Source organism: Oncorhynchus nerka, linkage group LG23 (genome assembly GCF_034236695.1).
Source record: "Oncorhynchus nerka isolate Pitt River linkage group LG23, Oner_Uvic_2.0, whole genome shotgun sequence".
Taxonomy (NCBI): Eukaryota; Metazoa; Chordata; class Actinopteri; order Salmoniformes; family Salmonidae; genus Oncorhynchus; species Oncorhynchus nerka.
This window is the reverse complement of record NC_088418.1, coordinates 31,709,626-31,726,132: the sequence shown is the minus strand read 5'-3', so window position 1 is coordinate 31,726,132 and position 16,507 is coordinate 31,709,626. Positions and strand designations below refer to the sequence as shown.

Genomic DNA, 16,507 nt, shown 5'->3' with positions numbered 1-16,507 from the left:
AGCTGTGGACTGTGTTGGGTGACAAGAGGAGAGCAATGTATTGATACAGGGGAGACTGATGGACATCTGTGGATTAGATGAAGGAGGGGTTGAGGTCAGGAGGTGTGAACAGATTCTCTTAAGGGAGTAATTAATGTTTGGTATCCTGTTACCCTCTTTACTCTCTTCCTGTAGAACCATAACATGTAAGGACTGGAGAGAAGGAGAAGTGTCTTAAGTGGGATATGTATCTGGATGGGAGAAATGTTAAGTTGTCTGAATACAGCTCTACAGAACCTTTGGGAAGAATTCAACTTGGTTAAAGCTTCTCTAGTGTCCGTAAGTTATTTACTCTGAAAAAGAAGAACCTAACAACACATAGCAATTGTTTTAGATACATTTTCCTTGTGATCCCTAGAGACGCATGTGATATCAGTCAAATTGAAGCAAATTGAAAATCATATCAACATGACATGTATTGCGGCCACTTTTAAACAATGAAGTAGGCTATAAATAGCTGTGCCGTTATTCCGAATTTTAATTGGATGCCCTCATCATTTGCAGGGATGAATTTTCTCAATTTTATTCTACAATTTTTACAATGTTAAATATTAGCCACTATCGAGACCCACTGTCAGTAATACCCACATGAATTTATAACTGTCATTTTAGTGTTTTTTTCCTTCAATTTGTAGCCTAAATTTAGCATTATTCCATTCCATTCACCTGTCTTTCCTCGTCTGTGTAAATGTTCCCAATGGTCGCTAGCAATAGTGTTTCATATTAGGCAAAAGTTGTGCAATAACTTGAAACATTGTCACGTTCTGACCTTTATTTCCTGTGTTTTGTATTTAGTTAGTATGGTCAGGGCGTGAGTTGGGTGGGCAGTCTATGTTTGTTTTTCTAGGTTTTGGGTATTTCTATGTTTTCGGCCTAGTATGGTTCTCAATCAGAGGCAGGTGTCATTAGTTGTCTCTGATTGAGAATCATACTTAGGTAGCCTGGGTTTCACTGTGTGTTTGTGGGTGATTGTTCCTGTCTCTGTGTTTTGCACCAGATAGGGCTGTTTTAGGTTTTCTCACGTTTGTTGTTTTTGTTAGTTATCTCATGTGTAGTTTCTTTATAAATTAAAGAACATGAATAACCACCATGCTGCTTTTTGGTCCGCTTCTCTTTCACCAGAAAACCCTTACAGACATGTAGCCTATTTGAATCATTATGGAGCTTAGTGCACAGTTCACAACGACTGGACCGTTGCCATACAGTTCCATGATTAGTGAGGATTAGGGTAGATTTATAGGACTGTTGTTCAACCCCTATTGTACATTTTTTTCCACCTTCCAATATTTTATGCATCGAATTTGAATACGGTAAATCTCCGGATGACTCAAAACACTGTTCTTATGATTCATACATACTTACCTAACCCTACAATTTGCCTAAATAATCTACAAGATCAGAGTATTTTTTTGTCTACCAGTTGGTGCTGAAACAGAGACGAATATGCATAAACAGTTGAAGTCGGAAGTACATACACTGAAGTAAAACTCGTTTTTCAACCACTCTACAAATTTCTTGTCAACAAACTATAGTTTTGGCAAGTCGGTTAGGACATCTACTTTGTGCATGACACAAGTAGATTATTTCACTTATAATTCACTGTATCACAATTCCAGTGGGTCAGAAGTTTACACACACTAAGTTGACTGTGCCTTTATAAATCTTGGAAGATTCCAGAAAAGGATGTCATGGCTTTAGAAGCTTCTGATAGGCTAATTGACATAATTTGAGTCAATTTGATGTGTATCTGTGGATGTACTTCAAGGCCTACCTTCAAACTCAGTGCCTCTTTGCTTGACATCATGGGAAAATCAAAAGAAATCAGCCAAGAACTCAGAAAAACAATTGTAGACCACAAGTCTGGTTAATCATTGTGAGCAATTTCCAAACACCTGAAGGTACCACGTTCATCTGTATAAACAATAGTACACAAGTATAAACACCATGGGACCACGCAGTCGCCATACTGCTCATCTCCTAGAGATGAACGTACTTTGGTGCGAAAAGTGCAAATCAATCCCAGAACAACAGCAAAAGGACCTTGTGAAGATGCTGGAGGAAATAGGTACGTAAGTATCTATATCCACAGTAAAACGAGTCCTATATCGACATAACCTGAAAGGCTGCTCAACAATGAAGAAGCCACTGCTCCAAAACCACCATAAAAAAGCCAGACATTTACATTTAAGTCATTTAGCAGACGCTCTTATCCAGAGCGACTTACAAATTGGTGCGTTCACCTTAAGACATCCAGTGGAACAGCCACTTTACAATAGTGCATCTAAATCTTTTAAGGGGGGTGAGAAGGATTACTTTATCCTATTTATCCTATTTATCTTATCCTATTCCTGAAAGAGGTGGGGTTTCAGGTGTCTCCGGAAGGTGGTGATTGACTCCGCTGTCCTGGCGTCGTGAGGGAGTTTGTTCCACCATTGGGGGGCCAGAGCAGCGAACAGTTTTGACTGGGCTGCGCGGGAACTGTACTTCCTCAGTGGTAGGGAGGCGAGCAGGCCAGAGGTGTATGACTATGACTATGGTTTGCAACTGCACATGGGGACAAACATTTTTGGAGAAATGTCCTCTGGTCTGATGAAACAAAAATAGAACTATTTGGCCATAATGACCATCATTATGTTTGGAAGAACAAGAGGGAGGCTTGCAAGCCGAAGAAAACCATCCCAACCGTGAAGCATGGGGGTGGCAGCATCATGTTGTGGAGGTGATTTGCTGCAGGAGAGACTGGTGCACTTCACAAAATAGATGGCATCATGAGGATGGAAAATTATGTGGACATATTGAAGCAACTCCTCAAGACATCAGTCAGGAAGTTAAAGTTTGGTCGCAAATGGGTCTTCCAAATGGACAATGACTCCAAGCATACTTCCAAAGTTGTGGCAAAATGGCTTACAGACAACAAAGTCAAGGTATTAGAGTGGCCATCACAAAGCCCTGACCTCAGTCCTATAGAACATTTGTGGGCAGAACTGAAAAAGCATGTGCGAGCAAGGAGGCCTATAAACCTGACTCGGTTACACCATCTCTGTCAGGAGGAATGGGACAAAATTCACCCAACTTATTGTGGGAAGCTTGTGGAAGGCTACCCGAAACATTTGAATCAAGTTAATGAATTTAAAGGCAATGCTACCAAATACTAATTGAGTGTATGTTAACTTCTGACCCATTGGAAATGTGATGAAAGAAATAAAAGCTGAAATAAATCATTCTCTCTACTATTTTTCTGACATTTCACATTCTTAAAATAAAGTGGTGATCCTAACTGACCTACGTCTGGGCATTTATACGAGGATTAAATGTCAGGAATTGTGAAACTGAGTTTAAATGTATTTGGCTAAGGTGTATGTAAACTTCTGACTACAACTGCATTTAGATGGCTTCCTTGATCCCCATTTTCTGAACCCATTCTCTCAATGTTTTCTTGTGAGTTTGTCAAAATTCAAATGAAAAGAACACCGTATTTAAAGGGATGGCTTAAGACACAGTAAATGTATTGAAACCCCTATTGAATGCAAACTCCACGAGAAAATCTGTTGGCCAGCAAGTGGGATGGTTTTCAGCGTTGTAATTATATGTATTCAGCATGTGTAAGGGAAACACGTCTGCAAAGCCCATTACGGACCTGCATAAGATAAGGCTGAATACCAACTACTGAGAAGTGGGTAGGAAAGATGTGCGTAGGAAAGGCGTCTGAATCAGGACCCAAATGAAATAAAGAGTAACTATGTGGACTTAATAAGAATCATCTACTGAACATGACTCTGTTGGCTGGCTGGGGCAGACTGCGACCATATTGACTAAATGTTGTAGCACTGTCAGTGCACATCCAGTTTCCCAAGCATGGGAAGCTAGGTTCCACGGGCCCTGGTCAAAAGCAGTGCACTACATAGAGAATAGGGTGCCATTTGGGACGCATCCCGACAAAATCAGAGCACAAAGGCAGAATGAATGACTCTGTGTTGAAGCTGGAAGCCCGAGATCAGAGTTCATCAGCACTCAATTAAATAGCGTGGCATAGTGAGAGACAAATCTTGGATTGCAGCACCTGAAGAAAAGGGGCCATTATTCTAAATGGAGCTTCTGTAAATCCACATTGTGTTTCTGTGACACGCCATCCATGATAGTGTAGGGGGGTTTGATGTGGTGACAGGAGAGCCAACAACTCGACCACCACACCGCTATTGGGTCCAGCCTACAGTACAAAGCAATGATATCAGAAATATCAGAGTATGAAGGATTTTCGGTTCCATTTCAAAATGTAATGCAAGCAGTCCTTTGAAAGCAATGCCAATACATGATGACAACACACACACACACATTCTCTCAAACAATATCAGGATCAGATGGACACTGGCACGCACATACACACACACGTACGCACACAAGCACTCACACAAGCATCCTTAGGATCAGATGTAAACGGGCAAAACACAGATAGCAAAACTCACACAAGCACACACACACACACTCTCTCTCAGACAACATCAAGATCAGATGGAAATTGGTACACACATTCGCAAAAACACACACTCGCACGCGCGCCATGGCAGCTGTTGGGTGTTGATCAGTCAGTCACCTACAAGCCCGAAGAATCACCCGTAAACCAGCACCATCTACACATCATGACCAGCTCCAGAACATTATACAGATGTGTCTCCCAGCCTCAAAGCTTACAGCTCATACAAAGTACAAATTCATTGTCATATATCCTAACCTGTCAGGTTTTATCATGGATCTTTTATAGCTGCTGTACAAGATTAGTAGCCTCAAAGTCATAATTTATATATACCAGTCGCCGAGCCTCGTAACTTACAGCTTATACAAATAAATGATTTATTCATAGTTTCTAAAAATATGTAGCTTGGGTGCCAGACTGATTCTGCTCTCTTACCACCTCTTTATGGACTTCTCATGCCAAACATGTTTGGCTTGACAATAAGAGCAATGGAGTTGGCAAGAGCACAAACCGATCTGGGACCAGACTAGTTTATAATAAGCTGGTATATAAATTATGACTTTGAGGCTACTAATCTTATTATGCCTCCTCATAATATCCTCACCAATTAAGCTTATCATGGCTTTCTTATGGCTTCTGTTGGAGATTAGTTGCCTCAGGCATAACTCATATGGAAGTGTCACCTCGTACTTGCATTCTGCTAGAAGATGCATAGCCTAATACCTCGAATGTATTATATATGTATTATTATATATGTCCTGCCATTGCTCAAACCCCAAGTATAGCCTCCTACGACACCTTTAAGAAAGTATGCATTTATTTGTTTATTTGGATCCCCATTAGCTGTTGCAGTTGCAACAACTGTGTCCTTCCACAAATAGAGTGGCTTTTGGATAGTGTAATTTTGACAAAGATAATTTATTTCAGAACATTTTTACATTCTGCCATAAAGAGCACGCTCAACTTCTTAAGAAGCATGTTTTCCCATTTTAAAAGATTCAATTAAGAAAAATTGCTATAAAAGTTTGACCATAACAGTGTTGACCTTTGGGTGGTGGGGGGTGGTCTAAGCTAATATATAGAATTGTTTAAAGATGGATGGATTATTTAACTATTTGATTTATAATTTTAGGCCCACTTCAACTTCTTCGGGATCGGTGTCCCTTCCAAGGGACGGTTGAGCTAACGTAGGCTAATGCGACTAGCATGAGGTTGTAAGTAACAAGAACATTTCCCAGGATATTGACCTATCTGATATTGGCAGAAAGCTTAAATTCTTGTTAATCTAACTGTAACTGTCCAATTTACAGTGACTATAACAGTGAAATAATACCATGCTATTGTTTGAGGAGAGTGCACAATTTTGAACATGAAATGTTATTAATAAACAAATTAGGCACATTTGGGCAGTCTTGATACAACATTTTGAACAGAAATGCAATGCTTCATTGGATTTATATAACAATTTGCACATACACTGCTGCCATCTTGTGGCCAAAACATAAATTGCACCTGGGCTGGAAAATACATTATGGCCTTTCTCTTGCACTTCAAAGATGATGTTACAAAAAAATACAATATCTTTTACCAGATCTATTGTGTTATATTCTCTTACATCCCTTTCACATTTCCACAAACTTAAAAGTGTTTCCTTTCAAATGGTACCAAGAATATGCATAGCCTTGCTCCAGGGCCTGAGTTACAAGCAGTTAGATTTGGGTATGTTATTTTAGGCAAAAATTGAAAAAAAAGGGCGGATCCTTACTATCAAAAATGTATATATATAAAAATGATTTAATAAAATATTGAATTTGGCCTTTACTACTATAGCCCATAGAAACGCATTGAGTAACACGTTCATAAATTACAAAAAATACAGTCATACAATGTATCATAAGTAATAAGGTTTTGAAGTGTCTGACCTATATCTAGGAGATATAAGAAAGCTCAAGAAATATACAGTAACAGTCAAAAGTTAGGACACACCTACTCATTCAAAGGTTTTTCTTTATTTTTACTATTTTCTACATTGTAGAATAATAGTGAAGACATCAAAACTATGAAATAACATGTGGAATCATGAAGAAATGCCAAAAAGTGTTAAACAAATCAAATATATATTATATATTTGAAATTCTTCAAAGTAGCCACCCTTTGACTTGATGACAGCTCTTGCACACTCTTGGCATTCTCTCAACCAGTTTCCTGAGGTAGTCACCTGGAATGTTTTTCAATTAACAGGTGTGCCCTGTTAAAAATTAATTAGTTGAATTTCTTTCCCTCTTAATGTGTTTGAGACAGTCAGTTGTGTTGTGACAAGGTAGGGGTGGTATACAGAAAATAGTTATATTTGGTAAAATACCAAGTCTATATTATGGCAAGAACAGCTCAAATAAGCAAAGAGAAAAACGACAGTCCATCATTACTTTAAGACATGAAGGTCAGTCAATGAAGAACATTTCAAGAACGTTGAAAGTTTCTTCAAGTGCAGTCACAAAAACCATCACCATCAAGCTATGATGAAACTGGCTATCATGAGGACCGTCACAGGAAAGGAAGACCCAGAGTTACCTCTGCTGCAGAGGATAAGTTTATTAGAGTTGCCAGCCAAATAAATTGCAGTCCAAATTAATGCTTCACAGAGTTCAAGTAACCGACACATCTCAACATCTACAGTTCAGAGGAGACTATGTGAATCAGGCCTTCATGGTCGAATTGCTGCAAAGAAACCACTACTTAAGGACACCAATAAGAAGAAGAGACTTGCTTGGGCCAAGAAACACAAGAAAAAAAATGTATTTGTCACATGCGCTGAATACAACAGGTGTAGACCTTACAGTGAAACGCTTATTTACAAACCCTTAACCAACAATGCAGTTGTAAGAAAAATAATTGTTCAGTAACAAATAGATAAGTAAAAATGTTTAAATAAAAGTAACAAATCGTTAAAGAGCAGCAGTAAAATAAAAATAGATTGGTTATACAGGGGGTACTAGTACAGAGTCAATGTGCAGGGGCACAGGTTAGTCGAGGTAATTGAGGTTGTATGTACATACATGTAGGTAGAGTTGACTATGTATAGATAATAAACCAAGAGTGGCAGCAGTGTAAAAGGGGGGGGGGGACAATGCAAATTGTCTGGTTAGCCATTTGATTAGCTGTTCAGGAGTCTTATGGCTTGAGGGTAGAATCTGTTAAGAAGCCTTTGGGACCTAGACTTGGCGCACTGGCACTGCTTGGCGTGCGGTAGCAGAGAGAACAGTCTATGACTAGGGTGGCTGGAGTCTGACTATTTCTAGGGCTTTCTTCTGACACCGCCTGGTATAGAGGTCCTGGATGGCAGGAAGCTTGGCCCCAGTGATGTACTGGGCCGTACGCACTACCCTCTGCAGTGCGTTGTGGTTGGAAACAGTTGCCATACCAGGCAGTGATGCAACTGGTCAGGATGCTCTCGATGGTGCAGCTGTAGAACTTTTTGAGGATCTGACGACCCATTCCAAATCTTTTCAGTCTCCTGAGGGAGAATAGGCTTAGTAGGATTCAAACTTAGTCCTGTATTGACACTTTGTTTGATGGAACGTCTGAGGGCATAGCGGGATTTCTTATAGGCGCCCAGATTAGTGTCCCGCTCCTTGAAAGAGGCAGCTCTAGCCTTTAGCTCGGTGCGGATGTTGCCTGTAATCCATGGCTTCTGGTTTGGATATGCACTGTGGGGACGACGTCGTCGCTGCATTTATTGATGAGGCCAGTGACTTAGGTGGCATACTCAATACCATCTCAAAACCTGTTTTCACTTTGTCCTTTTGGGGTATTGTGTGTAGATTGATGAGAAAAACAAATGTTTAATCTATTTTAGAATAAGGCTGTAACATAACAATGTGGGAACAGGGAAGGGGTCTGAATACACTGTATATATTACACACATTTAACCCCTTATTTTTGTTGGCATATAACTACCTCCATACTTCCATTTATTTGTATGGGCTACCCTCTGACACATTCCGTGACACTAGTGAGGTCGTAGAGCAAAACGGAGAACACGTTCTGTTCATGAGAGTGTCCCCTTTCCAAGGTGGGGTCACATTCGTTTTTAGCCCAAACGGTTCTGATGCTACGGAAGGCAGTCAGACGAATGTGGTGGATTGTTGCCCATGCAAAAACATTTTTTTACTTAGATTGACCCACGGGTACATGAGTAGACTCTTAAAACCTGTTGTGACTAGGGGGCAGTATTTTCATTTTTGGAAAAAAAACGTTCCCGTAGTAAACAGGATATTTTGTCAGGACAAGATGCTAGAATATGCATATAATTGACAGCTTAGGATAGAAAACACTCTAAAGTTTCCAAAACTGTACAAAATATTACTAATACTACTAATAATATGCATACATTAGCATCTGGGACAGAGTAACAGGCAGTTTACTCTGGGCACCTTATTCATCCAAGCTACTCAATACTGCCCCCCTGTCACCAAGAAGTTAAAACATGGTGGTGGCAGCATCAGGATCGAAGGAAAGATGAACTGAACAAAGTAAAGAGAGACCCTTGGAGAAAATCTGCTACAGAGCGCTCAGGACCTCAGACTGGGGTGAAGGTTCACCTTCCAACAGGACAACGACCCTAAGCACACAGCCAAGACAATGCACGAGTGGTTTCGGGACAAGTCTCTGAATATCCTTGAGTGGCCCAGCCAGTGCCCGGACTTGAATTATATCGAACATCACTGGAGAGACCTGAAAATAGCTTTGCAGCAGCGACACCCCCCAGCCAACCTGACAGAGCTTGAGAGGATCTGCAGTGAAGAAAGGGAGAAACTCCCCAAGTATAGGTGTGCCAAGCTTGTAGCGTCATACCCAAGAAACTCAAGGCTGTAATCACTGCCAAAGTTGCTTCAACAAAGTACTGAGTACATGGTCTGAATACTTATGTAAATGTGATCTTTTTCTTTCTTCTAAAAACCTGTTTTTGCTTTGTCTTTATGGGGTACTGTGTGAAGATTGATGAGAATTTTGTTTTTAAATCAATTTAAGAGTAAGGCTGTAATGTAACAAAATGTAGAAAAAGTCAAGTGTTCTAAATACTTTCCGAATCAAAAAACTTTTTTAGTAAAAGAAATGGAAAATTCACAGATCTTAAATTTGAGATATTCCCATTTACTTCTGTACATGCTTAACTCAGTGCTGTTTAAAAAATGGTCAATCCTATTTCTTCTCTTTCCAGTAAGATTCATCCTTAAGAAGATCAGCGTACATTTCCAATAACACTTATTAACAGAGTTATGGATCGTAGGTTTTAAATACCTAGAGATATGGCACAGTGGGAGGGGAAGCTGAAATGGAAGTGTTACAGACATACAGTTGAAGTCTGAAGTTTACATACACTTAAGTTGGAGTCAATGAAACTCGTTTTTCAACTACTCCACAAATTTATTGTTAACAAACTATAGTTTTGGCAAGTTAGTTAGGACATCTACTTTGTGATTGACACAATAAATGTTTCCAACAATTGTTTACAGACAGATTATTTCACTTATAATTCACTGTATCACAATTCCAGTGGGTCAGAAGTTTACATACACTAAGTTGACTGTGCCTTTAAACAGCTTGGAAAATTGCAGAAAATTATGTCATGGCTTTAGAAGCTTCTGATAGGCTAATTGACATCATTTGAGTCAATTGGAGGTGTACCTGTGGATGTATTTCAATGCTTACCTTCAAACTCAGTGCCTCTTTGCTTGATATCATGGGAAAATCAAAATAAATCAGCCAATACCTCAGAAAAACAATTGTAGACCTCCACAAGTCTGGTTAATCCTTGGGAGCAATTTCCAAACACCTGAAAGTACCACGCTCATCTGTAGAAACAATAGTACACAAGTATAAACACCATGGGACCACGCAGCCGTCATACCGCTCAGGAAGGAGACGCGTTCCGTCTCCTAGAGATGAACGTACTTTCGTGCGAAAAGTGCAAATCAATCCCAGAACAACAGCAAAAGGACCTTGTGAAGATGCTGGAGGAAACGGGTGCAAAAGTATCTATATCCACATTTAAACAAGTCCTATATCGACATAACCTGAAAGGCCGCTCAGCAATGAAGAAGCCACTGCTCCAAAACCACAATTAAAAACCCAGACTACGGTTTGCAACTGCACATGGGGACAAATGTCATACTTTTTGGAGAAATGTCCTCTGGTCTGATGAAACAAACATATAACTATTTGGCCATAATGACCATCGTAATGTTTGGAGGGAAAAGGGGAGGCTTGCAAGCCGAATATCATCTTCCCAACCGTGAAGCACGGGGGTGGCAGCATCATGTTGTGGAGGTGATTTGCTGCAGGAGAGACTGGTGCACTTTACAAAATAGATGGCAGCATGAGGATGGAAAATTATGTGGACATATTGAAGCATCATCTCAAGACATCAGTCAGGAAGTTAAAGCTTGGTTGCAAATAGGTCTTCCAAATTGACAATGACCCCAACCATACTCCCAAAGTTGTTGCAAAATGGCTTAAGGACCAGAAAGTCAAGGTATTGGAGTGGCCATCACAAAGCCCTGACCTCAATCCTATAGAAAATTTGTGGGCAGAACTGAAAAAGCTTATGCGAGCAAGGAGGACTACAAACCTGATTCAGTTACACCAGCTCTGTCAGGAGGAATGGGCCAAATTCCCCCAACTTATTGCGGGAAGCTTGTGGAAGGCTACCCGAAACGTTTGATCCAAGTTCAAGATTTTAAAGGCAATGCTACCAAATACTAATTGAGTGTATGTAAACTTCTGACCCACTGGGAATGTGATGAAATAAATCAAATCTGAAATAAATCATTCTATCTACTATTATTCTGACATTTCACATTCTTAAAATAAAGTGGTGATCCTAACTGCCCTAAGACAGGGACATTTTATTAGGATTAAATGTCAGGAATTGTGAAAAACTGAGTTTAAATGTATTTGGCTAAGGTATATGTAAACTTCCGACTGAGCCAATCATTAGTTATTGATTTACTGGGACCATTGGATTTGAACCAAGCAAATTGCTTGACATCTGGGTTCTGAACTCTCCAAATATCCATTAATGCATAAGAGTCACAACAGCTGGAGATAAGACTATTATATTGATGCACATCATATCTAGGGGGACATCGATCAGTTGACTCATCTGGGGCCATGTTAGCAGTATTCAGCTGTCAGCAGCCAATGGCTAGCAGTTTTTTTACTGGCGATAAAAATGGATGATTACCATAATTTTTTCAAGTCATTATGGAATTATTTCATGTACAAAAAAATCAAACGTTAAACCTTGAAAACAATTCATGGTAATTCATGATAACCTTGTAAACAATTAATTTAGCCCGGGCATTTATTTAAAACAGGCATTTGTTTATTTGCTGACATGTGTGCTGTTGCCCAGCTATTAAAAGGGAAAGGCAGCTATTTGAGACTCAGAGTTTAATTGACGTTTTACCGTAATACATTTAAAAAATATATATTACATTTACATTTAAGTCATTTAGCAGACGCTCTTATCCAGAGCGACTTACAAATTGGTGCATTCACCTTAAGACATCCAGTGGAACAGCCACTTTACAATAGTGCATCTAAATCTTTTAAGGGGGGGGAGGGTGAGAAGGATTACTTTATCCTATCCTAGGTATTCCTGAAAGAGGTGGGGTTTCAGGTGTCTCCGGAAGGTGGTGATTGACTCCGCTGTCCTGGCGTCGTGAGGGAGTTTGTTCCACCATTGGGGGGCCAGAGCAGCGAACAGTTTTGACTGGGCTGCGCGGGAACTGTACTTCCTCAGTGGTAGGGAGGCGAGCAGGCCAGAGGTGGATGAACGCAGTGCCCTTGTTTGGGTGTAGGGCCTGATCAGAGCCTGGAGGTACTGAGGTGCCGTTCCCCTCACAGCTCCGTAGGCAAGCACCATGGTCTTGTAGCGGATGCGAGCTTCAACTGGAAGCCAGTGGGAGAGAGCGGAGGAGCGGGGTGACGTGAGAGAACTTGGGAAGGTTGAACACCAGACGGGCTGCGGCGTTCTGGATGAGTTGTAGGGGTTTTATGGCACAGGCAGGGAGCCCAGCCAACAGCGAGTTGCAGTAATCCAGACGGGAGATGACAAGTGCCTGGATTAGGACCTGCGCTGCTTCCTGTGTGAGGCAGGGTCGTACTCTGCGGATGTTGTAGAGCATGAACCTACAAGAACGGGCCACCGCCTTGATGTTATAGTTGAGAACGACAGGGTGTTGTCCAGGATCACGCCAAGGTTCTTAGCGCTCTGGGAGGAGGACACAATGGAGTTGTCAACCGTGATGGCGAGATCATGGAACGGGCAGTCCTTCCCCGGGAGGAAGAGCAGCTCCGTCTTGCCGAGGTTCAGCTTGAGGTGGTGATCCGTCATCCACACTGATATGTCTGCCAGACATGTATATATATTTACAGTATGTTGAACTGAGAAAAATTCAGGTTGTAAATCTAAATTGACATCTTCCCGGAGAGAGACTTTCTACAAAATGTGCCCTACCCAGTTGGAAATTAGTGACGAACATAACACCCCTTTCAATGGGCGTGTTGGGGGAGGGTACTTGAAATGTAACATCCAATCGAAATATTGTCCCCAGTGGATCTTTCAAACTGTTTTTGCAATGCAAAAATCTCCAAACCTCCAAGGGAGGCATGACAATTACCTGATTTTGGAGATATGGCAACGCGAGACTGCCTTCCTTATAACTGTAAAATAAATACTGTAAAACTTCAATTAAACAGGCTCTTTATTAGAGAGAGACTTCTATTTGAGCCAGGTGTCTATTTCCTTTATGTACACTGCTTTTTTCCATTTGCATAGTTTGTTGTTTAATTCCAGCATTCACTTCAAGCATTTTAATCCATTTCTTAATTTCCCACCCTGTGTTATCATTTACACACTGTCTCAGGTTTCTTTGTCTGTCTTAGAGTGCCTAAAAGAATATAAACGGTACCAGTCAAGTTAGGACACACCTACTCATTCCAGGGTTTTTCTTTATTTGTATTATTTTCTACATTGTAGAATAATAGTGAAGCCATGGAATATGTAGTAATTCAAGGCATACTTAACCAGCATGGCTATCACAGCATTCTGCAGCAATATGCCATCCCATCTGGTTTGCGCTTAGTGGGACTATCATTTGTTTTTCAACAGGACAATGACCCAATACACCTCCAGGCTATGTAAGGGCTATTTGACCAAGAAGGAGAGTGATGGAGTGCTGTATCAGGTGACGTGGCCTCTACAATCACCCGACCTCAAACAAATTGAGATGATTTGGGATGAGTTGGACCGCAGAGTGAAGGAAAAGCAGTCAACAAGTGCTCAGCATATGTGGGAACTCCTTCAAGACTGTTGTTAAAGTATTCCAGGTGAATCTGGTTGAGAGGATGCCAAAAGTGTGCAAAGCTGTCATCAAAGCAAAGGGTGGCTCCTTTGAAAAATCTAAAGTATATTTGGACACTTTTTTGACACTTTTTTTTACTACATGATTCTATATGTGATATTTCATAGTTTTGATGTCTTTACTATTATTCTTCAATGTAGAACATAGTAAAAATAAAGAAAAACCCTTGAATGAGTAGGTGTGTCCAAACTTTTGACTGGTACTGTATATATGTTTCCTTTACAGAATAATTATTCTCTTCCTTGACTCCGCATTTTCGGCGGTTCTTACTTTCGCAACTAGAGGGCGATCTGCCAATTTATAGGGTTCTCTCTACTCCCGAAGTTGTTGACTGTTTTCGTGCTTGCCAGTTAGCTAGAAGTTCTCAGCTGTTAGCAGCCAATTGTTTCTTGCTGGTGGTAAAAATGGATGATTGCCATCATTGCGGTGGGGTTATTTTCTGTATATGCATCTTTCTTTCGATGCCAAACCCACCACTGGTGTGCATGACCAAATAGCTCTATTTTCTTCTCATCGGCCAATAGCACTGGTTCCAATCCAAGTGCCAATGCCGTTTAGCAAACTCCAGGTGTGTACATTTGTTGGTTGCTCTCAATAAAGGATTTTTTTCTGGCAACCCTTCCAAAAAGCCTATTGGCATGGAGGTGGCATCTAATTGTAGATTTAGAGACTTGTAGATACTGTAATTCTCCAACCTTGACCCTTGGATATATTTTTTTTCTCTGTGGAAAGGGTTCTACATGGAATGCAAAAGGGTTGTACCTGGAACCAAAAAGGGTTCTTCAAAGGGTTCTCTTATGGGGACAGACAGTTCTCAGGTCCAAACTTGAATAAAAAGGGCTTTATCCACCCTGACAGACAAGAACATCTCAGAAAAACTTCTTAGCAACAAGAGTCCCCCTTCGAACTCAACCCTGCCTCTCCCTTCTTCAGTTAGCTCTTTCACCTTGAATGAGACTCATATCATATCATATGCATGGTCGCTTCCGCGACTTTCCTCTTTTCATCCTCTCACCCCCTTTTCCGCTCTCTATTCGTCAACCCTTCGTCTTGCATCCTCCTGTCTTTATCTTTCAAATTATCTCTCTGTCAGTCTTTTTGGCATTTCTTTCCCCCAACCTGTGTTGTGTTACTTTCTTTCCAGTCTTTCATAGAACATAAATAGGCCCTCGGCAGTCTCTTTTCACCTTTAAATAATACTGTGGAGACAGACATTATTGTGCAGTGCACTCTACTCATTAGAACCTAATAGTCTGTGTTTCACTCAGCCTCCTAGTACCACGGTGAGCGCTTGTCAATTAGAGTCAAATTATTTCCAGTGTGTGTGTGCTTTTGTGTGTGTTTGTATGTGTGAGGGCGAGATAAAGCATCAAGTCTCTAGTTGTGTGTGAGTGAGAGAGATAGTTAAATAAATCTAACTTAAAGTGTATAAGTGTGTGTATGTGTCTGTACGTAGGTGCATGTGTGCGCAACTTGGCTACGCATTGTTTTTCCTGTATTCGTTTTCACAGCGTAGCACAGGTGACAATCACAGGTGACAATCGTTGAGAGTAAATGTCACGTGAAGTGAACGGACACACTGACGACTACATTGAGTGAGGAGACATTGACAGCTCAAATAGCTAATACTGACAAACTGCACATTAGACCTACTGATAGTGAAAAAAAGAGGAGTAGAGGGGATGTGACAGACAACACGGGGAAAGAGTGAATGCAGACAGTAAAATAAGCAGAGTGATAGAATAAAGGAAAGATCAAGAGAAAAAAAGAAACATTTGCAATCACACAAAAGAAGAGCTTAGAAATAGATGAAAATGCAATATCCACTGATAAAAGTATGGACTTACCTTAGTTATAGCGTGAGTGTGAAACTCCCCCGTAAAACTGGAAATACCGGTGAAGAGAGAATCAAGACTAACAGGTGGTGAGGAGAAGGGAGGGAGGAAGACAGATAGAGAGATGGAGAAAGAGAGACAGTGAGAGTCAGGGAGAGGAGAAAGATGCATTCAAAATTTAATGCATGAATAGTTCAAGTTGAGATTTTTAAAAAAGAGAAGGAGAGGAGGAAGAACAAAGGCATGCTGGAGGAGGAAGATTATAGAGTGACTCAACGGGAAGGAAAATTATTCCTTGACAGATATTCCTTGACAGTCTGTTTTGCGCTTCTGTGTGTGACTATTTCTGTCTTTCCTTTCTCTCCCTCCTTCTCTTTCTCTCCTCCCACTTGCCCTCCCTCCTCCTTCAGTGCAGTGTTGCAGTTGTTCCAGGATCACCAGAAAAACTCTCGCTTCCTTTTTCTCTCTTTTCTGTTCTGTTTTGCTTTCCAAGCCAGTGCCAATGCAATGCAGTACAGACTGTCTCCCAGTCTCCCTTTCTGTCTCTCTCTCCTCTCAGTATGTCTGTTTCTTCCCCTCCCTCTCCCCCTCCCAGTCTCTCTGTCTCTACACTCCACTCTCGACTCCCCACACTCAGTCAAAGCCCCCACCCCTCAGTCTCTCTCTGTCTGCCCCTCTTTCTCTCTCCCTCCCTCTCTCACACACTCACTCTTTCTCTCCATATAATTAAA

General features: G+C 40.9%; 1 protein-coding gene across 2 annotated transcripts in view; it reads right to left on the bottom strand.

Moving 5' to 3' along the window:
- The window catches only part of LOC115106727 (double C2-like domain-containing protein alpha), a 79,828-nt gene extending 63,523 nt beyond the window's left edge, over window positions 1–16,305 (bottom strand). For both annotated transcript variants that reach the window (XM_029629738.2, XM_029629739.2), the window contains exon 1: window positions 15,789–16,305. The gene's annotated coding sequence lies outside the window, so the exon portion shown is untranslated. The remainder of the gene's footprint in view (window positions 1–15,788) is intronic.
- Window positions 16,306–16,507: the final 202 nt, after the last annotated feature.